At 37.3% G+C, this 25,596-nt stretch overlaps 1 protein-coding gene across 9 annotated transcripts in view; it reads left to right on the top strand.

Annotated features, from left to right (window-relative positions):
• Positions 1 to 25,596, top strand: part of LOC129777929 (mpv17-like protein) — a 505,117-nt gene that overhangs the window by 255,512 nt on the left and 224,009 nt on the right. For 3 of the 9 annotated variants that reach the window (XM_055784546.1, XM_055784566.1, XM_055784559.1), the window contains exon 3: positions 15,347 to 15,412. The exons of the other annotated variants lie outside the window; for them this stretch is intronic. The gene's annotated coding sequence lies outside the window, so the exon portion shown is untranslated. The remainder of the gene's footprint in view (positions 1 to 15,346; positions 15,413 to 25,596) is intronic. 9 annotated transcript variants of the gene reach the window in all.

The raw sequence follows: 25,596 nt of genomic DNA on the forward strand, positions 1-25,596 counted from the left end.
CCTTTTTCTGATTTCTTCCAACCGAAACCATACAGAACCCGAAAACCCTAGATTAGATATTAATAAAAAAAAAACATCCCCTGTTTTTGCTTCCTTCGCACTCAATCGACAGTAGGGTGACACGCAACGCTTGAAAGTTCACGTTCGAATTAAATTCCTATCATAATTTGAGCTCATCGAAAGTTGGAAAGAAGCAGCAAAAAAAAAATACCGGTCGCTACGCGGACGGCATCGCAAAACAATCCCCGTTTCCCTTCGGGCGGTACTTCCGCTTCGCATCATGATCCCTAGCCGGGGAATGTTTTGAAAATGGCAATTAGCCTTTGTGTGTTTACCTTGTCTGACGTTCGATCGGCGGATCGGAGGGCACGTGGAATAGCAGCGTGATGCGATGCGTTGTTTGTTCTATAATTAGTTTTTGTTATGTTTGCGCCGCGTGCATACACACACACACTCACTCACCCGCCGGATCCTGTTCCACAAACTGTTACGAGTTTCCGAAAGATCTACAACGAAGTCTACGTACGACACAATGGGTAGTAATCAGGAACACTTTTACCATTAAGGGGGAAAATAACCTGGAAGATAGCAGCTGATAAAATTGGAAGTCAGTAATGTTCGGGCATTAGCTGCTATCGGGGGGCTTTCATTGTCGATCTTAATGTGGCTTTATTGTTCATAAAGACGGGTTTTCCAAAATACTCCCTTGTTAATATTGAATATAAGGAGAAAACAAAACTACTTAATTGTCGATAAAACAATAATCTATAATCACGCACAACCAACATTTCTGTTCCAATTTCCATTTTCTAAAAAACGGTCTTCCAAATAATGACTATCAATATACGTTACATGTACAATATACAACATTCATATCCATGTCATGCAAAGTCCGCTAATTCAGGCGCAGTAAAGCAAACGGCTATCAAAACTAGCAGATGGGCAATTAGAAACCCGCTCTTTTTTATTAGATGATGCCAGTAGTAATTTTCTGTCGAAAAAGTCGCCTCATAACCGATACAATGCAAGGTTCTAACAGTTCGGCTGAAAAGTTCATAAGGTTGACGTCTAGATAGCGCCTCTTGCAAAAATCTACATGACTATCACAAAGCGCCATCTTTCAATGGATACGTGTCAAAATTTGACAACAATCGGTCGGTTGGTTCGTGAGTTACAGCATTGAGAGTGAAGCAATTGATGAAGCATTGTTTTTTGATTGAAAAAAATACAGTGCAAACCAAAGCATAGCTTGACAAACATCGTCCGGAACTGGGGGGAATGTGGTCACCCTAAAGAATATGCTCATTTCCTGTGTCCACATACCAAAAAAAATCCCGTTCTTCGAAGAATATTTTAGCTCAACTTATTGTAGTTCAAGATAGTAAGCGGTTTTTATTACGAAAATTGAAAATTTTCGTTTTACATTATTAGAAAAAAGTTGAAAAATCGAACATTTCTTTAGTGAGGAGGTAAAGTGGTCACTCGCACATATCACGCTAAAATGGATAGATTTATGTGTGTTTTCATGGCCAAATTTGTTGAAATCATTTTTAAAATAGTAGGTAGATGTATGAAATGAGCTAAGCCTATTCACCTAGAGTCGTAATTGACATTTTCTCATACGTACCAAAACGTAGTGGGAAACACATAACGTTTTTCATAATGTGGCTTGGTTTTGGTTGGGGTGGAATATTTTTCCTGGATCAAAACCACAAAAGGGACTCCTTTAACAGCAAAAGGTAATAAGGTATATCAGCTTTTGAAAACAGAACATTGTCAGTAGTAATCCTCCACTGACCACTTTGCCCCTCAAACAACGAAATGCGAAATATGCGAAATAATCGCTGAAATTGAACAAAATATATGTTCACCTTTTCAATTTTCACAGCGTCTCGGCTAATTCATCGATTTTATCGCAATTTTCGACGACAGGCTTTCCAGAGCGTGGCGCATCTTCGACGACCTCTACACCAGAACGAAAACATTGAAACCATCGTTGTGCGGTGGAAATGGAAACTGTATCGGGTCCATAAACTGCACAAATTTTATTGGCAGCTTGAGATGCATTTTTGCCTTTGTCATAGTAGTACTGTAAAATATGTCGGATTTTCTCTTTATTCTGCTCCATATTTGCGACACTATAACTCACGAACGACTTAACCAAACAAAACACTGTCAAGGACTATATTATAACCTTTCCAACAAGCTATAGTATGACTCGATATAATGAATACAACTAGAACTAGGCGCTTACAACGACACCTCGCGGAAATACCGCAGGACTTTTTTGACAGCCTAATATGTTTATGGGACCCCCTTTTCATTCCAGAGAAGGGAGGGGCGTCATACCATGATAGAAACATTTCACATACCCAAAAACCCTCACAATTTAGTTTACATTTACATCTATCAACAGGTTCAATTACAACCCAAATGATACAAAAATTATCTTAATCTATCTTACACTATCGGTTACGGAGGAGGCGGCTTTTTATAGATTCTCTCGTTAAATTGAAGTCAATGAGTTCGATTTGGTCATTAAATACGCGAGCCATGCTTGAAACGGGCTCATGGTAGGCATAGTTAGTGGGCGATGTTGGAAGAAGAAGAAAATCGTGATTGCGCAGATTTCTCCTTCTGGTATTGAAATTTATTTGTCGTAGTAATTCTGGTCAATCGATATTCCCTTGTAAGAGCCCGGATTTTCCAATGAACGCGTTTTTTACGCGGATTTTCGAATTGGCGCGGTTTTTTTACGCAGTTTTTTTACGAGGTACGTATCCCCCGCGTAAAAAAACGGGTATACACGGCCCAGACCAAAAAGGTATAATTTCACGTTTATGCTCTCCTTTTTACTCTTTATTGAGGTGTAACATTATCACTGCCCATGTTTGTCTGCTCATGTTTGTATAGAAGACGTAAGCGACAAAATTAACAAAATAGACTTTTTCGCCGTTATGCGTTCTACGCAATGTAATACGTTTGCTCAACATGCCAACAAACGTTTTTTGTTCGAAAACATTTGAGCAATTTTGGAAAAACCTTTCCGAAAAATCACTGTTTGTCCGCATATCAGACGTAGTTCCATATAGCTTTCATACATCGTTCGAAAATGAACAGTTATCAGTATTATATGCTGTAAGCTAAATCTACATTTGAATCACATTCTTTGTAGAGTCCAAACATGCCTGTCACGATAGTGTTTTATTACTTATTATAATTAATATTTTCTGTACACTGCAATGCGATGAACAAATGGAAGCATTTGTGTTTTTTAATGTTATAGTTACCTATATTTCTGCATTTGAATGTTCAAGTAGATAATGAAACAATCAAATCAATAGTAAAATTAAAATAATATTGGTTCTTGCCATTATAACTCCTCGAATTCGACATCGAATTATTCCACATACTCAGCATTTACTCATACCGTTGGTGTAGGTCACTCCACCATTTTTATGCGATTGATCGTGATATCGGTAAATCATGTTGCTAAAATTACCAACATTGCAGATTGCCTTTACAAATTCAATTGATTGAAAAAAACTGCTTTTCTTATCATATCCCAGAGTATTCAGGAAAAAAGTACTATCATAGACTCGCCACAAATGCAGAGCACTTTTTCCAGACATTTCACTGAATTTTCTCCAAACCTTTTTGATTGTATCCGATAACAACTGAAACTACCGACGGAGACGTTTTGACTAATATCGGAAATGTAAATACTAATGCTACAGACAGAGCAACCTTGTGATTACGTCTATCTATGCGAACAAATGTTCGTTGGAACGATTGATTGTCCGCATAAATAGACGCAAGCGCTTTCTGAATGGAAAAAATATGTTTTAATCCGCAAAATATTCTGGGCCCTCTTTTTGCCGATAATATCCTTCAACTGGACAGATTATTTCAATGGAAATTTGCTTGGTTACGTTTGTAGGCAAAAAACAACAAAAATGCGTTTTTGGTGTTGGTGATTACTTCTTCTATGCAAACATGGGCAAAGTGGCTATGTGGATAGCGTGGTCATGTGAAACAGCCTTGCATTCCAGCCAGTCTAGGTTCGATCCCCGTTGACATAGTTTGGACTTTTTTTCGGGTACAATCTCAAGCTGATGTTCAGTCTGAGAGAAAGAGATATCTGTTTGGGTGTAGTGTCCTGTATAAAAAAATAAATAGCTCCAGAAAACTCGAGTATGAGTTCTTTAGAGATGGAGGTGAGAGGAGGGGAAAAAATCTAGAACTTTTCCGATTGATTTCCGGGTTATTTTTGATAGCTGGATGCTGGAATTTGTGAGCATAAGATTTTTTACAAATACCCTATCGAAAAGAATCGAATCGACAAGCAAGTAGAGCAAAGATGCAGATCAATACAGAAGCAACAATATTGAACCTACGCAACGCCTGCGGTGAATCATTTGAGTAATTTAAGCAAGTTAATTGAAAAACTCATCTTCATACGACTTCGTATCAATCAACTATTCACACACACACACATTAAAATCAACCAGACGATACAACCCTCATCGGGAGAGCGAAATTATGCAACTGCTTTCATCCATTATTCAATTGATAACGACTCGCGGCAACCGGAGGCCACACGAGAACAGGTTCAACCCATCCACTGCAATGTTATCCGGCGCGAGGAAACAAGTTTTCCCAGTGCACTTGAAAAGCGCATCGCCCTGGCCGTTGTCTGGGCTGATCATTATGTGGAGGATGGTTCACACATGTGTGTACTGGGTTTGATGAGGGTACCCGGCTGAAGTGCCGGGGTGGAGGGGACGTACCGAACGAACGAGCGCGTGTTTACTCGCTTTCATAATCGGTAATCGCGCTGGTAAACAGACGTAAATAAACACAAGCACCAGCAATAAAATATGTGTAACAAAATAATAAATGAGACGTTTTTTTTCTTTCTTCTGCGGCTGAACCTATCTCTGGTTGCCGTCGACAGCAAAGGGTGGCGAGTTTTCGGGTGATCGTCAATGGAAAAGGAATGTTATGTTTACCGACCAATTTCTCCCCCGTCGACTTGGTACGACTGAACGGTCAGACGGAAAGGGATGGCATTCTGTGTACTCAAATGTGGAACAAAGTTTTATACTTTACACTTTTTGCCAGTTTGCTAATGGCTTTTCCTCGTCTCCTTAGCCGGCAGTAATTGGATAAATACGAAATAATTTCTATTTGCGCCCGATATTACGATAATGAGGGCAAGCCAAGGGAGGATCAGGGATTGCCACAGAACATTCTAAACGCCTGGCTGAGTCTATGATTGATGGGACGAGATAACTTCTCAGAATTTATGCCGGGTGAATGCCAAACAGAAACCCTCGGCTTATCGGGCCTTTGCTTTAGGGTTAGTTAGTGGGATTGTGAAAATCCTTCTGTTTTGAACGGAATTATTCCAACCGTGCGGTTTGTTGTGGATTACTGACTTCCGTCAGTCCGTAAGGATTGTTTAGTTTATGTTCTCCTGAACTGTTCACTGCAAAGAAAAACGTGAATACTTATATTGCAATCAATAAATCTCATGAATTATTCAGACTCAAAATAAATCATGCATGGTGGCAAGTAGAGCCCTTCCAGCTGATCTCACGCTATCAATTACGGCGTCAGTTTGATTCAATCACACGTTGATTGCTTTCAATGGTAGAATTTGAATCGGAGTTTTTGCTCCGAACGGCGGCAACTTCCATCGCCCCGTCATCACATATCGTTCCCACGTATCGTTCTTGGTTGGAAAATCCCAGAAATTCGAGATTGTGCAATTTATTGCATACAGTCTCGTTTCGCTTACCGAGTCTCAGGTTGGCCTTGGAACACATCGATTTGCGCTGCAGTTTGACATATCCGAGATCGGATGATAAACAGGATGGAGCAGTAATAATTAAGTTAGATATGCAGCATTTCATATTGCTTTGATGATGTGATCGACTCAAGCGGCGTCCATTGAGTCGTGCGATTTTCACTTCGATTCTGTAAAACATGAATACCTCCTAATCTAGCGATCTCCTGGGAGAAATTGAGATCGATCCATTCTGATTGTGCAAGTTCCAGTGATACGGTGATTACCATTTCTCGTAGATAAGAACCGTTAGGCCGCTTTTAAATATGTTTTATATTTTACATTCTGTCAAATATTTGTAATTTGTAATTTCAAATCTTCATGCCGAATATTTTTCATTTTTTCTGAGTTGGTGCCACTGTCAGTGGTATTAATGTCAATTTTGAGCGCGATCTATCATTAGGTGTGTTTACAGTGCCAAGTTATTTTTTTTTGCTCTGCTATTTTTTATATGGATAACTAGCTGACCCGGCAAACTTCGTCCCGCCCAAAATTTGTTTTTTTGTTATCAATACCTTCAAACATTCACGTTTTTTTACTATGAGCAAGTTCATGGGTCCAATCGCAGAACTGTTCATTGATTGATCTTCTATTCGACCCTTTAAAATAACCTTTTACTATAAAATTTCTAGTATTTCCAATAAAACTCATCATTATAATTATTTTCAGATAGAAAAATTCAGATTATTTTGAGATACAATTCTCGTTCAAGATTTTTCAGCCACTTGCAAATAACATGTTTCTACGTTACATGGAATAAGTGTTTTATACAGAAAATATGATAGAATAAAGACAGACCTAAATCGGACAATTCCTTCCTCGAATTCTGCTCTTATCAACACATTTGGCGATACTTTTTTATTGGTGTAGATAGAAGAAGATATAGGAGTGCGTTTCATCACATTAAAATCCATTCCCAGTTTCGAACAAAAATCAATTTCGCAAGCGCAAACATCACATGGACTAACTGAACTTGTCACTATGTAATTGTAGAACATATGGGAATTTAATTTTCCGAATTTTCCCTTTTTGCTTCGGAGTTTTCCGAAAATTTTTAATTGTCATGTTTGGTTGGAATATTTTTGGTTGAAATATGTGTAATATTTTTATGGAACCCCCTTTCCACTCCAGAGGAGGGTGGGGTGTCATACCATTATAGAAACATTTCTCATACCCAAAAACCCTCACATCCCAAATTGTGCTTGATTAGTTCTCGAGTTATGCAGAAGTTTGTGTTTCGTTTGTATTGCAGCCCCCCTTAGAGAGGGGGGAGGAGTGTATTCACCATAGAAACGTCTCGTGCCCCGTAAAACCTTCACATGCCAAATTTGGCTCCATTTGCTTGATTAATTTTTGAATTATGCAGCAATTTGTGTTTCATTTGTATGGCAGCTCCCCCTTACAGACGAGGGTGGAGTGTCTTACCACCGTAAAAACATTTATTGCACCCTAAAACCTCCATATGCCTAATTTGGTTCCATTTGCTTGATTAGTTCTCGAGTTATGCAGAAATTTGTGTTTCATTTGTAGGCAGACCCCCACCTCTCCTAGGAAGAGGGAGTATCTAACCACCGTAAAAACATTTTTTGACCCTAAAACCTCCACGTGCCAAATTTGGTTCCATTTGCTTGATTAATGCCCGAGTAATGTGGAAATTTGTGTTTAATTTGTAGGGAAGCCTCCCCTTAGAGAAGGGGGTAGAGTGTCATACTATCATGAAAACCTTCTCCGGCCCCAAAAACTCCTACATACCAATTTTCATGTTGATCAGTTCAGTAGTTTCCGAGTCCATAAGAATCAGAAAGACAGACAGACAGACAGAAATCCGTTTTTATATATATAGATTCTATTGGTCAAAGATATCCATTTCTTGTGCCGAAACGTTGAAAATGTTGCAAAATACATTTAGTGAGTCAACTCAACACGGGTGTATGAGTGGAGACGATGAACAATTTGTCACGTCAAGGACGACCTCTTCAACTGATGAAAATATCGATAAAATAAAAGAAATGGTGCTCGCAAATCCTAATTTAAGTTTGAAAGAACTAGTCCGTGAATTAAATATCTCTCACAAAACTGTTTGTCATATTTTGATTGATGTTTTGGGCCTGAAAAAAAAACACAACACGAGTAGCGCCCAAAGAGCTCAATTTTCTTCCAAAATGTCATCACAATCAAGTGTCTGAAGACATGCTTGAACGATCAAATTCTGATCCCACGTTCGTTAACCGCATAATTACTGGCGACGAGATGTTGGTGTGATTTTTTTACGTAGAACTACGTCTTTCATTAAGGGTGCCAAATCAGAAAACAAGTCACGTTTTTATGAAATAAAGTTAACGTTAATAGCTGTTTTTGCCGCGAACGGATTTTGGCGATTTACATACCAAACGAATCGGAAATTCCCTAAGATTTGTTTGGTGTGCTATACATTACAATCCCATAGTCGGTATATGGCTCAAATTGATGAAAATTGGAAGCAATCCCATTTCCTCAAACATTTGTTCTGTCCATTTGTGTGCTTTCCCAAATAGAGCTGTCAATAACGAGCAACTTATCGACGAGCAACGAAAGAGAAATCATAAGATGTAACGTCTCAGTGAACAAAGGAAAAGAAGAAGAACGAAGGGGAGTATTTGCCTGGAGTATAAACAGTGGATCTCGCTGAGGCAAAATTTCATTCTTCGGGAGGAAATCGACTGAACAACATCGTTGCTGGGCGAGCTGGACGGCGAGGGATCGAATGACTTTCTCAAGGCAATGCGGTGGAGGAGTAATTTTATGGATAAAGTAAAGTTTTCCAAGGGCCTCTTTGAAGATTAGAGACGAATAAACGAAGATATTTCGAGTCTCAAGCAAGGCAGGAAGGCAAACTTTCAGTATCGTCGTTCGATGTCTCTGGGATTACAATCATTGCATAAAACTGAAGCCATTGCATTAAGGTTCTGAGCTACACAATTGTGTAGGGAATCATCAAGCTAGGCTATCATCAGCTCACCAAGAAAATAAATGTTCTGGAATTTTGTCAGTGATTTGGTTTCGCATGACGGTAGGAGAACTCTCTCCACAAAGAATGACAGCTAAGCTAATCTAGACTGGCAATATTAACAGAAAAGGCTTCTGTTGAGAAGAGCGCAAAACGGAGATAAGTGTGTGTACATTTAGTTGCTTGAAGCCATCGAAATATGGATATTTGTATGCATACGTGCGTGCTTCAGAACTCGTGCGTAAAAATAGTGCGTCTTCGCTACGCTGAAACCCCATTTGTATCTGCCCCCAGCGTAGTTCTCCGTCAACAATGCGGTCGTGTCTTGGACACAGCCTCCTATAATTTTTTTTCTTTTACAGAAACCTCAATTATCGCTTCATGGAACCCGTTTTGACAACATTGAGGACATAAAAACTAATTCGTTGCGTGAACAGATGGCAATTTCTGAATACAGCCAGAAAAAGTGTTTCGATGACTGGATTGTTTGTGGGAAAAGTGTATTGCTTCAGATAGGGGCTATTTTTCAAGACGGTAATATAAATTTAGATATTAAATAAAGCATTTTCTTTCAAAAGACGGGTTGATAACGTCGGAAACACCAAAGAGACGTATGACTCCTTTTGGTCGAGACCATTTGAGAAGCACAAATTAGACCAATCAAAACGAGGCGTTTGGACTAGGGTACGTTTATGAAAAGGTATCCTGGACTCGAAGTGTGTCCGACACGATTCACTTATACACTCTCAATAATGACATCTTAGCTTTGACGGAAAGCAGCCACCGACAAGCATTTCATAACAAGCGTTTTTTTTTTGTTGCGAATATTACGTGTTTTACTACATTTTGTTTGAAAATATGTCAATGATACGTGAGATAGAGGAGTTAGTGAAACATTAAATTAAAAATAACGGAACTAGTACCCAGAATATGTTGTTTCTGTGTTGCTTTTTAAAGTGGTCTTTTTACGGCGGCCCGACTGCGTAGGAATATATATATAAAATATTTATATTTTCAGAGAACTCTATGGCTCGATGTATGGCAGCCGGATGCATAAGTATTTAGCCATTGATACCCTGGCTCGAGTCCAACTCGAATTATGAAAACATATCCCACAAATTATCATTCCAACGATCGCTAAGGGATGTGACTATTCGGAAGAAATGGCTTCGATTCTTTGGACAGGACCTAAACAGCAATACTAAACACATGTACATTTGCTCTCTTCATTTCAATCCAGATTGTTTCATTCATATCGATGGCTTGGAAGTACAATACTGATACAAACAGGTAAATTTGAACAAATCCATATTATAGTTACAATTATTATTACACAAAAATGTTCATTTTTAACTGTTCCTACTCTCAGAAAGGCCAACGATTCTCATGCCTCAAGAAATCAAAACGAACGGCTCGCCGAAAGGTCTTGATTGACATCAAGCAAGAGTAAAAAAATCATAAATCATCCATAAAATCCGCGGAGTTGGTCCAGTTTTCTAATGGGACGAAACATGACTATCCCGAGAGGGATATTCCGTCAAATGAAATCGGGAGCAGCAAAACCTAGTGATTCTGCTAGTTCTGAAAGCCTAATTCAAGCACTGCAGTGGGAGGTATCGGAGAGCTACAGAGAGCTTCAGAAAGCTAAACTCTGAATTACCAAACCACAATTTACCCTAGGTGTTGATCTAAATAGATTATCTTTACGCAGCAATGAAAAAATGTATACATTTAGGTAAAATACAAAAGGAATAAACTTATTTAGACAAATTCATTATACCGCTCCATGATACTTGCAAAGCTATCACGTCACAGCCTCACTGTTACTGATGCACTAATCAGTCCAGACTACCTTTTCATAAACGTACCCTGCGTTTAGACAATGTTTGACATTTCACAATTATTCGATTGTTTATCTAAAAAAAATAAGATGTTATTCATTGTGATAGTTGCGTAGAAATCTTTGCTCGGACCAGACAGTTCAGCGGCGGCTGGTGGAGCAGGGGCTAGGCGGTAAAAGCCTCCGGAGAGTTCCGATGCTAACGCCGAAGGAACATTATGGGGTTGCTTCTCATGGTAAAGGATTCGTCCCCTGTATTGGGTGGATAAAATCATGGATCAGTACCTCTAAGCCCAAATCCTATGAGATGTTTTGCTGCCAAACACCGAGTGACCATCAAAAAGTGGTTCCAGCATAATAAAGTCGACGTCATGGCCAGTGCAGTCACCGGATCTGGTCCCTATAGAGAACCTACGGGAGATCGTGAAAGTAGCAACTTTGGGATAGGATCCATTCCGGTCACCACGTGTCACGGGACGACCGTATGAAGGACAGAAAGATGACGACGGGCACATGGACCGGGACCCCACAAAACAAAAAAGGGTAATTTAAAATATTCTAAGAAAAGTGCGGAGCGGGACGACCGTGCAGTAAAAATAAATAGAAAGAGCAAAAATTTAAGGCTCGAGACAAATTGAAAAAAAAATTTAGTAATGAAAATTTATTCCATAAACTCAAAAAAATAAGCAAATCTACTATCTCTGGTCCAAATTTCGTAGCTCAAGCTAAAGAATAAATGACGTACAGAGATCCCAAATGCGCCATTTTGATAGCCTTTCATAACCAAATCCTCAGCGGAGTAAGTTAAAAATTGAGAAACACTTGATACAGTGATAGACATTCGTTTAGCCGCAATTGAAAAAAACTTGAAACACTTACAAAACAACTAGGAATGTTCTTTTTATCGGCATACTTATTAGCTGTAGTGATAGTATATTTAAGTCACTTTTATTGAAGGGACGTGCGTCACAATCACACACACACACAAGGCGGCATCGGTGGATATAAAGATTCAAACGTCGTTTTTTCCCGAGACGTACGTTTAGCCGCATGGCATAAAAATCGAATTTCCGCATAATCACCAAACCTTTATCTGTGTTTTTTGAAAAAATACTTGGGAAAGATAAATATTAGATGTGCAACGTAAGAAGTTGGTCAGATTAGTGATTTACGTAGAATTTAAAGGAATGGCGAAAGGTATTCTTTTGACGGAAGAGGGGCGGAAAATAATTAAGATATTCAGTGAACAAAAGTTTTATAATCGCTCGATCGTAACAAAAATTGGTCTATCTTAGAAAGTGGTACGGAATTGTTTTGAATAGTGCCAGAAATATGGGATATAATGACCAACAAATGGGAACACCAAAGTTACTTTGCGTCTTAAAGGTCGAATAAGACACGAAGCAACCAGGAAACGATGTCCTGCTCATACATTAAGGCAGAATCGGTTGTTCCAGTAACGAAGAGGCATATTGCGCGCATCTTGAATGAGTCACCAAACACCATGTGGAGGAAACCTCAAGGGAAACCGAAACTGACCGCCACCCATAAGCAGAGCCATCTCATTTTCGCCCGGCAATACATGGAATGGAAACTAGAATGGAGAAATGTTGTATTTTCCTGCGAAAAAAGTTCAATTTGGATGGTCCGGACTGTTACAGTTGCTATTGGTACAATCTAAGACAACGGCATGCCGTGAGATCGAAGCGAAACATTGGGGGCGGAAGTTTGACAGTGTGGGGAGCCGTTTCCTATCACAGCTTTGTTTCATTTTCACCCGAATGAACTTCGAAAAGTATCTTCAATTTTTGGAGGACGTTTTGATTGGTCATATTGAGAATAACGCTACCGAGGATGTCGTTTTATCAGCAGGATTATGCATAGATCTACGTTTCCAAGCAATCGAAGGCATGGTTTGCCGAGAAGGACATTCCGCATTCTTGAATGACCTGCTGGCAGTCGATTGCAATCCCATTAAGAACCTATGGAGAACATTCACCGAGATGGTCTATGCAAACGGATGACAATTTGACAACATTTCCAGTCTCAAGGCAGTAATTCAGGAATGGTGGGCTGTAATCAATATGGCAACACTTTAAAAGCCGTCTGACTCGATGCCAAATCGAGTTTTCAAAGTGATCCGAAATGGAGGTGGACATACTAAACATTAGCTACCGATTGGACTCGAAATTTGCCGTACAAATTTTCTTTTATTGAAATTTTAGGATGCGGCTAAACGAATGCTCACCCTGATTCCAGATATTTGAATAACTTAGAAAACAAAAAGTGAATTTATACTTTTTTTTAGAATGCATTCGATGAAAATAAACAATAATCGTCTTTTATGAGCAAAACTGTACAGAGAATTGACTTATTTTTAAAAATATTGAGGAAAAGTAGGGTGCGGTTAAACGAATATCTACCACTGTATATTCAATTTTCCATAGAGTTCCATTTGTTCATTAAATAATCGAACAACAGGGGCAAGGAGCGAACTTGAGACCGGAGAGAAGACGAGTAAAAATAATCTTGCGAATAATTATTTTGAAAAAGGAATGTCAGACGATAAGGAACATGTTGGTGAAAGTGATGATGGTTAAAAAATTTTGCAATGTGAGTTTATAGAAGGTTTGTAGTTCTTTCCAATAGCAGAACAGAACATGACACAATTAGCTCATACATCCCAAAGGTAGTTCAAATATTTTCTGTGTAGAAAAAAAACACTGAAACAAAATCCACTTTAGTCTTTTTTATACATTTTTTTTTTGTCGGAGAAGATAGCAGATATGTGTGGCATGCCCAGTTCTGGCAACACGGGCATCGTTAGTTTAGCGATCAAGTGGGCCGAGCACTCGACTCACTTCTCTACCATCTTCTCAGCAGGCAGTCATCGCTTGGCTTCGGACGGTTTCTGATTATCCCGCGGACGCTTATGGGCACACAGAGTCCATACCGAACCGGATTCGTGCAGTGATCCGTGACATTGTTTTAATTTTTTTACCATGAATTTTCTGGTCTTAATTTTTGTCGCGTCATTTTAGTTGTTAAGTATTCTCAAAAAGCATTTTTAATGAATGACTATTGCTTTAAACACAGATGTTATAAATTTCTTCTAACAATACAAATAAATTATTATAAATGGATTAAAGCACTGGATTGGATTTTTTTTTCACAAAGTTTTTTTGCTTGAGCAGTGGTCTTAATGTTTTGTCCGACTGTATGTACAAAGTATAGAAAAATAACCAGCGAGGGTCGCGTCAAAATCGGCTCGTTTTGCTGATGGTATAATAGGTTGGGGAAAACGTTATCCATTATTATTGGGTGAAACTCAAAACTACTTTTAATATGCTTCGGATTGTCAAATTTAGGTCAAATATGCACTGTTTTGTTGTAAAATTGGTGGTAATCGTTCAGTGCCACGTCCGGCCTATATGGTGGATGCATTAAAAAAGCTCTCGGAATTGTGCAATTGTGCAATCTGCATTACTCGGGAATTATTAAAGCAAATGAAACCAAATAAGGCATATTAAGGTTTTAGGGTGCAATAAATGTTTCTATGGTGGTTAGACTCTCCACCCTCCTCTCTAAGGGGGGGCTGCCATACAAATGAAACACAAATTTCTGCATTACTCGAGAATTATTCAAGCAAATGAAATCAAATTAGGCATATTGGGGTTCTAGAGTGCAATAAATGTTCCTATGGTGGTTAGACTCTTCACCCCCCTCTCTAAAGGGGGAAATTAAGAATTCTAAGAATTCTGCCATACAAATGAAACACAAATTTCTGCATTACTCGAAAACTAATCAAGCAAATGGCATCAAATTGGACATATTGAGGTTTTAGGGTACAATAATGGTTTCTATGATAGTTAGACTCTCCACCCCCTTCTCTAAGGGTGGACTGTCATACAAATGAAACACAAATTTCTGCATAATTCGAGAAATAATCAAGCTCAATTTGGGATGTGAGGGTTTTTGGGTATGAGAAATGTTTCTATAATGGTATGACACCACTCCCTCCTCTGGAATGAAGAGGGGGTCCCAAAATAATATTACACATATTTCAACCAAAAATATTCCAGCAAATTATGACAATCGAATATTTTTGGAAAACTCTGAAGCAAAAAGGGAAAATTCGGAAAATTGAATTCCCATATGTTCTACAATTTCATAGTGACAAGTGTTGTTAGTCCATTTGATGTTTGCGCTAGCGAAATTGATCTTTGTTCGAAACTGGAAATGGATTTTAATGTGATGGAACGCACTCCTGTATCTTCTTCTATCTATACAAAAAAACGGATCACCAGATGTGTTGATAAGAGCAGAACTCGAGGAAGGAATTGTCCGATTTAGGGCTGTCTTTGGTCTACCATATATAGAAACATGTTATCTATAAGTGGTTGAAAAATCTTGAACGAGAATTGTGTCTGAAAATAGAAAATGAAAAGTAAATTCAACGGAGACGAATAGAATATCAATCAATGAACAGTTCTGCGATTGGACCCATGAACTTGCTCATAGTAAGGAAACGTGAATGTTTGAAGGTATTGATAACAAAAAACAAATTTTTGGCGGGACGAAGTTTGCCGGGTCAGCTAGTGTAATATAATGTAGTACATGAGACATGATAGAGATAATTTTAACAGTTTTTTTCTCTTTTCTTTTACAGGTTAATGCGTTCGAATTGTCACTATTAAGGATTTAATTATTCGTGCGGGATTTGTTTCGAACTGAGGTTAGGTATACTGAAAAATGAGTGAATCATTAAATTGTTCATTTCCCCTGACATTTTCGACGTAAGGTAATGACGGTAGTTGATTTTTAAATTCAATCATTTACTGTGGTTACAAAAAAAATGTTCGTTGTCCCGATAACCTCGAATTTGGGTGACCTCATTAAATGGTCGGAGCGCAACACACGCGGACGATTTATCACCCGGTTTGGGGCGCACTAAGTCATTCCTAAAAGACTTAATTTATACGCTAATCCTGATAAACGATTACACATCGCCGTCCCGGGTTGTATTTCCTGCCGCTGTTATCAAGCCCAGTCACTTAGCCGCTTTAATAACCCTTCACTATCACTCACTCTGGGGCCCCGGAACGTAAACATAATTAACAGTATTATAGAAAAAACGCTCCGCTGCGATATGAATCATGGTGTTTTTGCTTGCTTGTTTTAATCTCCTTCCTGGAGTATCTCCCATCCTCAGTGTCATTTAATTTAAACTACTCTCCGGCATGAGACGTATCCAAAAACAGGCCGCTCCTAGCGAAGCGGCAATTCGCCATGTGCTTACCGAGGCAGGCTGTCTGTCTCTCTACCCATTTCCACAGCTCGTTTACCAGAGGACCGTGTGCTGGGAGGGTGCGGTACGGAACCTTAATTTTTAAACTTCATTCTTCATTCTTCATTTTCATCTTGCTTCCAGCAGCAGTTTGCTAATCTTAATGCCTCGACAGTCGTCTTCGCCTCCCGTTCGCAACAACAACAACATCAACAACAACAACAACAACAACAACACCGGTAGGCAACCCACTCGACAACTATGCGCTCGGGCGACGAATGACGCGCTAGACATTGTTTCGCTTATCTCCCACTCTAGATCACTTAATCATTTTCTGTTTGCCTCGTTTGGCTTCTTTCGTCGTCACGCCCTGCACCTCCTCACTGCAATCAGGCCCCGCCAAACCGGGCCAAAAACAACGAACCGAGCGAGAAATGACGGCATGGCGAGGACATGTGCGCAGCCCGGGGGCTATATTTGCGCTGGAACTTGGCACCGGCAGTTGATGGTTTGTGTAAACAAGAAATTATCTCGCCTTCTATTATTTATTGTAATTATATGTGTATGTGTGTGCATTGCTTGTTATTTGCTGCCATCCGTGGGCAGAGAAATGGCGAACCATTAGCGGGGATCGCTAATTGTATTGATTGAGTGGCTGGATGGGAACTCTCAAATCTCGAAGAGTCATGCTATCGCTGATAAAATGCTCCACTCCCACTGTTATTGCACACATATCTGCGATACATTGTCCCCAAAATCAGACGATTAGTCGAATTCATGTCGTTCTGCTAGCGAAGGTGAATATTCTGAGCTAATCTTATTTTTCATCTAAATTATACTGAAATAAATTCTCGGGATAATTTTGGAGAGAAATTTTCAACAGAACGCAATTGCTACAGTGAGAAATCTTTGGTAACTTGGAAATCTTTGGGTAACCTGTGGCTGTCCCTGTACCCTAACATGCGCTCGAACATTCCGAGAAGTTCGGCCGTCAATTCTATAACCATAGTTGGCTATATTAAGGTGAAGGTGGAAGGAAGCCACAAATGGCTGCCACAATGGCGATCATGTCTTTCATCTCCCTCCCTCATCCCTCGCCCGATATGCAAAAAATCAATAATTTTGCGAAACTGTGTAGAAAAGTATCGTTTTCGCATACTTCACATCGAGTAATATCAATCAATCTCCAATCGACTACTCACAAGATATTAAATTTTCATCTGCCGTCGCAATGTATAATGAAAAATCGTCGGAAAACTCGAGCTAGTGCTTAAATTTTCATTTTTCAATTTTCCGCAATGGTTTTGTTTGTATTGGTGAAAGCATCGTTATTTTTTGGACACTGATGCCAGACAACATCATTGAAACAGCTATGAAAATACTCAATAAAATGTTATTTCTAAGTCATAGCGTTTCATGTCATGAAAATCAATAAAATAAAATTGTTTTGATATCAATACAATTATTATTTTTACGTTTAATGGATGTGTAATGTAAGTTTTAGCAACATTAACATTGGTTAAGAAAATTGTATTGCAGAGCTCGGAACACTGCCACGGCTGCTTCTGCGGTCAAAAATAGTAAACGGGAAAGTATTACATTCAATCGAAATGGCTCGGGCAACGAAGAGAAGGGTAAAAGCTCTCCAACGTGAATATGTGAAAAAATACGATCAACGAAGAAAAATATTGAGGAATTATCAACTATAATAAACTGTTTGATGTTCAGCTTTGGTCTCCTCAAACACCTTGTTTTTTTTAATTGAGGGGCTCAGAATGCAAGGGGTGTAAGTGACTTGATCGTTTTCTCTTCATCAACTTTTTATTTAGTTAATAACTCAACTGCAAAAACTTTCCAATTTAAGTTTGCTATAGAATCCGATAGATGAGGTTCTGACCTATTTTCCACGTTGGTAAATACAGCTGGGAATGTATTTGCAGCTAAGTAATGACCCAAAGATAGAGTCGATGTAGAGAAACCGATCAAATCACTTACACCCCTTTCATTCTAAGCCCCTCAATTTTCTGAATACAATAAATTTAAATTTGTGACTTTCCGGGGTGTTGCTACAAAGTAAGATCGCAATTCTTTCCTTGCTATTTTTATGCCCTGGAACATTCTTTCAGTCTCAATGGCTAAAGTATAAGTGGAAATGCACTTCCAAAAGAGCCAATTCGAATGTGTTATAAATTTGCTCATGATACGCTCGCGTAAAATCAGAATATGCAAAAACACCTTCTATATATGTATTTATATTTGCAATTGTTCATCGGAACACATCGTTCATACATTTTACTTCAGTATTGGATTGTTATATTTTTTTTTTCTTCAAATGTATTCTGAGACTCGTGTCAGTGAAGCGTCATACAGTCCGATAAATGAATGAATACGTACCAAAATCAAAACAAACGGTGCACTTTGCTCTTCTCTCACAAACACTATTACCCCGTGAAAACACGTGGTTTTACCCATACTTCTACAATGGCTTCGTTCCACCTTCACCTTAACGCTAGTTCACGACAAAATCTTGAGACCTCAATTTTGGATTAAAACGAATTTGCTAGAAGTTTAATCCATGAAGCAATTTTATTCCATTCATGTGTGTATCGTTAATAATTATCACACAAATCATCATTACTTCTTTGATCTGCATGAAAAATAGGCGAACTTTGGAGTGGAGGGTCAGTGCAGACTTGTTGGCAACCAATTTAGATACGTTTGTACAAGCTTTTCGAATATTTTGTATGGTTGTTGCTTGTTGTTTGTGCTGAAACTTTTGCTCGCTCGACACAGCTGCATATGACCTGCCGCAGAGATGAACCAGCCTTCGGCTAAAAATCTCTCTAATAAAGAAAAAAATATGGCCTTTGCATCCAATCGAATCGGAAATTCTCTAGGATTTGTCTGACATGCTATACATCACAATTCCCTAATCCCTAGACGGTTTACAATAATGAAAACTGGAAGCATTCCCATTTTCTCATACATTTGTTCTGCCGATTTTTGTGCTTACCAACCTGTACCATCAATAACGAGCAACTAATACTTTCGTTTCTGACTTATCCAACTTATTCGGTATAAATGAGCCATCCGCGATTTGAAACCACGCCACCTTTCGTTTGGTGGTCATTGAAGCAACATTGTTGCCGGAGAGCATCGAGTGGGAGTGAATTGTTTTTCTCAAGACAGGTGAAGTAGGAGTGTGGAGTAAAGTTTATTTTCACAATGGCCCTTTTCGGGGCTAGAGGCGAATAACAAAAGAGAAATGGAAAGAAACCACAACCAGCGGATATCAGTCATGCCTAGTACTGATTTCACACACATATACACACACAGTACGATACTCTCTGTACCAAAGTGTGCTGAGACGAAGATGGTGCATACAAGAAATTTCAGTGTTAGTGCGGATATAGAAGAGTATATTATTTATATTGTTAGACAAGGCGGGTTCTCAGTACGGACCAACATCACAGACGGGACGGAGATATTTGTTTTTTTTTGAGCGAGTAGGTAAATTCGCGTTGACGACATTGAGCTGTTTATCACGCGGTTGGGAAGCGACAACGACTAGAATGGATTTTCAGGTGGGACGAACACACTTTCAAGATAAAAATTATGAATGAAAAATAACTCACCTATATCTGATATGTAAAATGTTATGTGCCTATTATGTTCTGTATCTAATATGTATATATCTAAAATGCTAATATGTAGATCTACAGTGTCGATGTCTGGTTACGATGTTCATAGTATTCTCTATCAGCTTACTAAACCCGAAGGAAGTATTAAATTATTCGAATTTAAAATGAAAAATTTTAATACTGCAATAGTAAAAATAACTAAATAACTAAATATCTAGAAAATTATTTCAAAAATTCCGATGCATTCTAAAATAATATCAAGTGGACTGAATAATATTATTCCGTAGTTCTACGTCAAAAATGCGGCTGTGTCCTAGATACAATCCTAGATACAATGGTTTCATATCAACTCGCTGAGGAAAATAACTGAAATATATATTCGTGAAAAATAGTGCACTCTCTTAATCTAATTTATATCTCAAATATCAGCAGTATTGCTACAGTCGATTTTGGACGACCTTCACGAAACTCGTTGGACAGCGAACTACGACCACGATTGAATTCACTATACCAGCGATACACAGTGGTTTTTGATGGAGCTTCATCGCCAAAAGTCAAATTAAGTTGATTGACGCACTCTTGTTGTGATAATCCACGTCGAAAGTCGTAAAAAATCATCGCACGAAAATGTTCACGATTCAGTTCCATTTTTTTTGCCGAGACCAAACTTTCAACTAAATATAAAATAAACAAATAGCGTCCGTATGACAAAATGTTCTGAGTACGTATATCGTCAAAAATGTCAAACTTTACGATGGAACCGTCAGATGGACTCACATGACATCAGTGTTGCCAATTCCCGAAATATAAATAGTGACCCTCGTATATGGCAAGTTAGTAACACAAAAGACAACTAATTTGAAATGTAAACACGAACCTGTTGCAATCATTGTCAACCTCCTTTTGCTCTAGCCTTTATGCAAAACCGATTACTTGTAACAGCCCTTTCCGGATCTTCATCAGTGGAGCCACAATCAGCATTATTTCTTGTCACCATCGCCGTAAGCTGATAGTACTCTTTTCCCCGCCGATGGTATCCAAACAGAAGAACATCTTGCTTGGAAAGACAGGCATTATAATTCGTATACTCGCACATAGTGTCACTGACATTGCGTGTCTCTGTAATTTAGCTGTTGCGTACTTTAAGACGTTAAGACGTCTAAGACTCTAAGACTTTAAGACGAAAGATAGAATTAAATTAAATAACTCCAGAAAATATGTTTTCTTCAACTTCATTCAGTTTCAATAATTACTCAATTCAGCCTTCTCTAAACAAAACTATTTATTCTCGATCTTTCAGATCGTATGCTCGAGTATAAGGGGCTCATTAAAGAAAAAACATAGGTCATACTAATAGATATTCAATGATACATCATTACATAAAATAAAAATAATTATCGGTTCCTAAAAATTGATAAGCTATACTTTATTTTCTGTGAAGTCTCATCAACCAATATCGTTGATTTTTTAAGGATGTTGTCATTTATGAACACACAAAGCATTTATTTTCCATAAAAATACACCTAAGATGATTATTATATTCCTCAATTAGCTAGAGGTATAATATCTATCTATTCGATATATTGGCCCCTATTATGTAAGTTGAATCGAACTGCCAATTCGATCCCTAGAACTATCACACCGAGAAATTTTCTTGTTTTGTAAATCGATAGAATCTTATCGAATCGAGTTCTTCCCGGACGTCATGTATTGCGAATTGCATATTTTGAAATGTTGCCGAAATGTTTCCCCAAGCAATAATATATCAGGAATGCAACAAGTAATCCAAACAGCTCGAAAAATTATGCCGGCAACTTTCACCAGACTGTATCTATAACAGCAAAATAGAGCTTACGAGCAAAATTATGTTCAACTGGAATTACATGATAGGGCCCAATATAGAATTTTAGAAAACATTGTTGAAATTGTTGCTAGTGACAATTGTTTTGCTTTATCACAAGTTATGGTCGAACAACTGAATATGTTAATATTGACACTAGGTTTACGGGATGCGGCATTTCGAATTCTAAAAAGAAAATTACAAAAAACAGTTTGCATTTTTAGTTTATTTTTTGTAATTATTTTTATCAATTAATCGAGGTAAATAAATATTCAATTCTATTTTCTTCAAAAGTGTTGGGATATTGAAGTTTTCTCTAGAGATGTGTCAATCCGACGCGATCGTAATGTAGACAAAATTTTGAGTAAACACGCTAACACATCAGAAATAAAAAGGAATATACCGACAATACTTCGATCCGTTATCATCGTTATCCGATATCGTAATTTTAAATGAAAGAAGCGAAAAAACAACAAATGCCGAAAGGCAATAATTGAAAAAACGAATCGCAGACTGTCCATTGTTGTCAGAGTGCGAAGAGATTCTGAAGGTTTCAGTTGTTCGGATATTTAAAAATAAAACACTAGATTTTTTTATAATATAATATTATTGTGAACCTCAATATTAAACTATTCTAACAAAAGGCCTTCTTTATCACCTAAATATGTCTAGAAAAGGAAATAAAATTTTGCAAAACATAGTTCGTATTTGTGAGGGGTGTTCTGGTTCTGAAGAAGATGAAAATGAATTGATTCAAGGATGGAATCGAGATTCTGGAATCTGAAAAAAGTATGCAAGCAGAAGCATCATTTATGATAGAGCATGTGAAGAGTTGTACTGAAGAAGAAGCGCTTCGTGTTTTGAAAAGAGATTGGAAGAGTTCAACCACAAAGTTACCAAATGCTATGCTCAGAGATGAATTTATACAAATCATTCGACTCGTCCGATTTGATACAAAAAACAGAACGATCCAAACATTTACGCAACGACAAATTTATTATATCTGGAATATGGAATCAATTTACACACAATAATCAATGCTGTCATAAATCTCACGAAAATATTTCAATAGACGAGCAACTGTTCCCTTCATTAGCTGAAAATTCACATAATACATGCCAAATAAGCCGCACAAATTTGGCCTAAAGTTTTGGTTGGCAATAGATATTCAATTTAAGTACGTTATAAATGGGTACCTTTACTTAGGAGCAATTCCAAATGAAATCGACAAATGACAAATAATTCCCAATTGAGTTTTCCACAGCAATTGGGAATTTTTTGACTCAAGCGTAACTTTTGAAAAGGGCGTATCGATTTGAGTAAGAGGAATCTTTGATAATTTATATTTCAAAAACTATGAATCGTACCGAAAAAGTGTCTTAGAAAGAGTTATAGGGTATTGATGGTTGAATAAAAAAAAATATACACTGAATAAAAAAATTAGTACTCTTTTTTTATTTACAAAATAAAAATTCAATTTGCAATATCCAAAATAAATATTTTTTAATTTTTTTTTAATTTTTTCATACAAAATAGAAGTCATACAGAAAATTCAAAAAATGGGCCCAAGATCGTAAAACTATTTTTGACGAACTTTGTGGAACATCGAATTTTTAGGAATTTTCGAAACTTCGAGTATTTGTATGTTAGCAGTCATTTTTAATCACAAATTATGAATCCTGATGTTATTTAAAACAAAAAAGGTTATTATCAATCTCCTTCTAAATGTAGCCATTCTCGAAATATTTAAAAAAATATTTCTAATTTATTGTCTTTTTTATAGTAAATAATCCCTTTTAATAGGTCTGTCGTGTTATACCGTCATGGAAATTGTAAGCGAATTCATAAAACCTCATGAACATGATGGTATAACACGACAAACATATTTAAAGGGCCTATTTACTATTAAAAAGACAATAAATTAGAAATATTTTTTTAATATCTCGAGAATGGCTACATTTAGAAGGAGATTGATAATAACCTTCTTTGTTTTAAATCACATTAGGATTCATAATTGGTGGCTAAAAATGATTGCTAACATACAAAAATTCGAAGTTTCGAAAATTCCTAAAAATTCGATGTTCCACAAATTTCGTCAAAAATGGTTTACCATCTTGGGCCCATTTTTTAAATTTTCTACATGACTTCTATTTTATATTAAAAAATTGAAAAAAATATAAAAAAATACATATTTTTTGATATCGCAAATTAAAATTTTATTTTGTAAATAAAAAAGAGAGTACTAATTCTTCTTCTCAGTGTATATTTTTTTCAAATTAAGCCAACAATACTCTATAACTTTTTCTAACAAACTATTTCGGTACGGCTCATATTTTTTGAGATATAAATTATCAAAAATTTCTCTTACTCAAATCGATACGCCCTTTTCAAAAGTTACGCTTGAGTCAAAAAATGAACCATGATGATGTATTTGGAAAAGTTGTTGGAAATTATAAGCAAAATCATAAAATTTCATGAACATGACGGTAGAACACGACAAACATATTAAAAGGGATTATTTATTATAAAAAAAAAACAATAAATTAGAAATATTTTTTTAAATATCTCGAGAATGGTTGCATTTAGAAGGAGATTGATAATAACCTTTTTTGTTTTAAATAACATCAGGATTCATAATTTGTGATTAAAAATGACTGCTAACATACAAATACTCGAAGTTTCGAAAATTCCTAAAAATTCGATGTTCCACAAAGTTCGTCAAAAATAGTTTTACGATCTTGGGCCCATTTTTTGAATTTTCTACGTGACTTGTTTGAAAAAATTAGAAAAAAATTAAAAAATATGTATATTGCAAATTGAATTTTAATTTTGTAAATAAAAAAAGAGTAAGAGTGAAAGAGTATTATTTTTTCAGTGTACATTGTTTTTATATTCAACCATCAATACTATATAACTCTTTCTAAGACACTATTTCGGTACGACTCATAGTTTTTGAGATATAAATTATCAAAGATTTCTCTTACTAAAATCGATACGCCCTTTTCAAAAGTTACGCTTGAGTCAAAAAATTCCCAATTGCTGTAAAAAACTCATATTTCCCCCAACCCAAACGGAATACACACTTTCATTGGAATCAGAAATACAAGTTTTTATAATCTGCATTTTCAGGACGATTTCACTTGGAATTGCTGTTAGGTAAAGATGAAACGCGAACTTCAACATCCTTGGGCGAATTTTTAGCTCTAAAGTTAGCCGAACCATGTCTTAATCGAGGCAGAAATATAACCACGGATTATTCTCTCACCAGTAATCCTATAGTTTAAAAAATAGTTGCAAAAGAACCAGAAACTAATCGAGTCATGAAAGATAAAATGAAGTTGTATTCTTCAGAACATTTAAAAATCTTACAACTGATATGTTTTATTGAGATTTCCGTAAACACTTTATGAAATGATCATGGCAAAAGGTGGAGAGATATTTAATCCATCGCGTTTGGAGGTGACACTATTCTAGACTAGATGGCGGACACCTAAGAATACCTACGCGGGCGACCGGTAGACCGCGGACTACCGTTTGGCCATCCCTGGTGTATAGGAACATTTTTGCACGCTTTAAATTTTCCTGATGTGAACGTAACGTTGTGGACAGCATTAGATGATATGAATGGTCTATTAAGGTAGACCTAGTAACTAGTAAGTGCAAATCCTTTTTTTTTTTTCATGACATGATCACATGTAATCAAGTTTGGGTTTATTAAAAAGTCTCTAGTTGCTAATGATAACGTTACTATTTTTTCATGTGTTTTTTAACGATTTTCTTCAAAGAGAAATTACAATACAATGGCTTCCGTTTTTCTCGATATCAAAGGGGCATTTGATTCAGTTTCCATGGAAATTCTCTCAGAGAAACTTCATAATCGTGGACTTTCGCCAATTCTGAATAATTTCCTGTACAATTTACTCTCAGAAAAGCACATGTTTTTCAATCATGGCAGCTTGAAATCTTCTCGATACAGTTTTATGGGCCTACCGCAAGGCTCCTGCCTAAGCCCCCTCTTGTATAGTTTTTACGTCAATGATATGGATGATTGTCTAACTAGAAACTGCACGCTGAGACAACTTGCAGACGATGGAGTTATTTCCATCACCGGTACTAATCCCGCCGTTCTGCAAAAATCCTTGCAAGATACC

Source organism: Toxorhynchites rutilus, chromosome 1 (genome assembly GCF_029784135.1).
Source record: "Toxorhynchites rutilus septentrionalis strain SRP chromosome 1, ASM2978413v1, whole genome shotgun sequence".
Classification (NCBI taxonomy): Eukaryota; Metazoa; Arthropoda; class Insecta; order Diptera; family Culicidae; genus Toxorhynchites; species Toxorhynchites rutilus.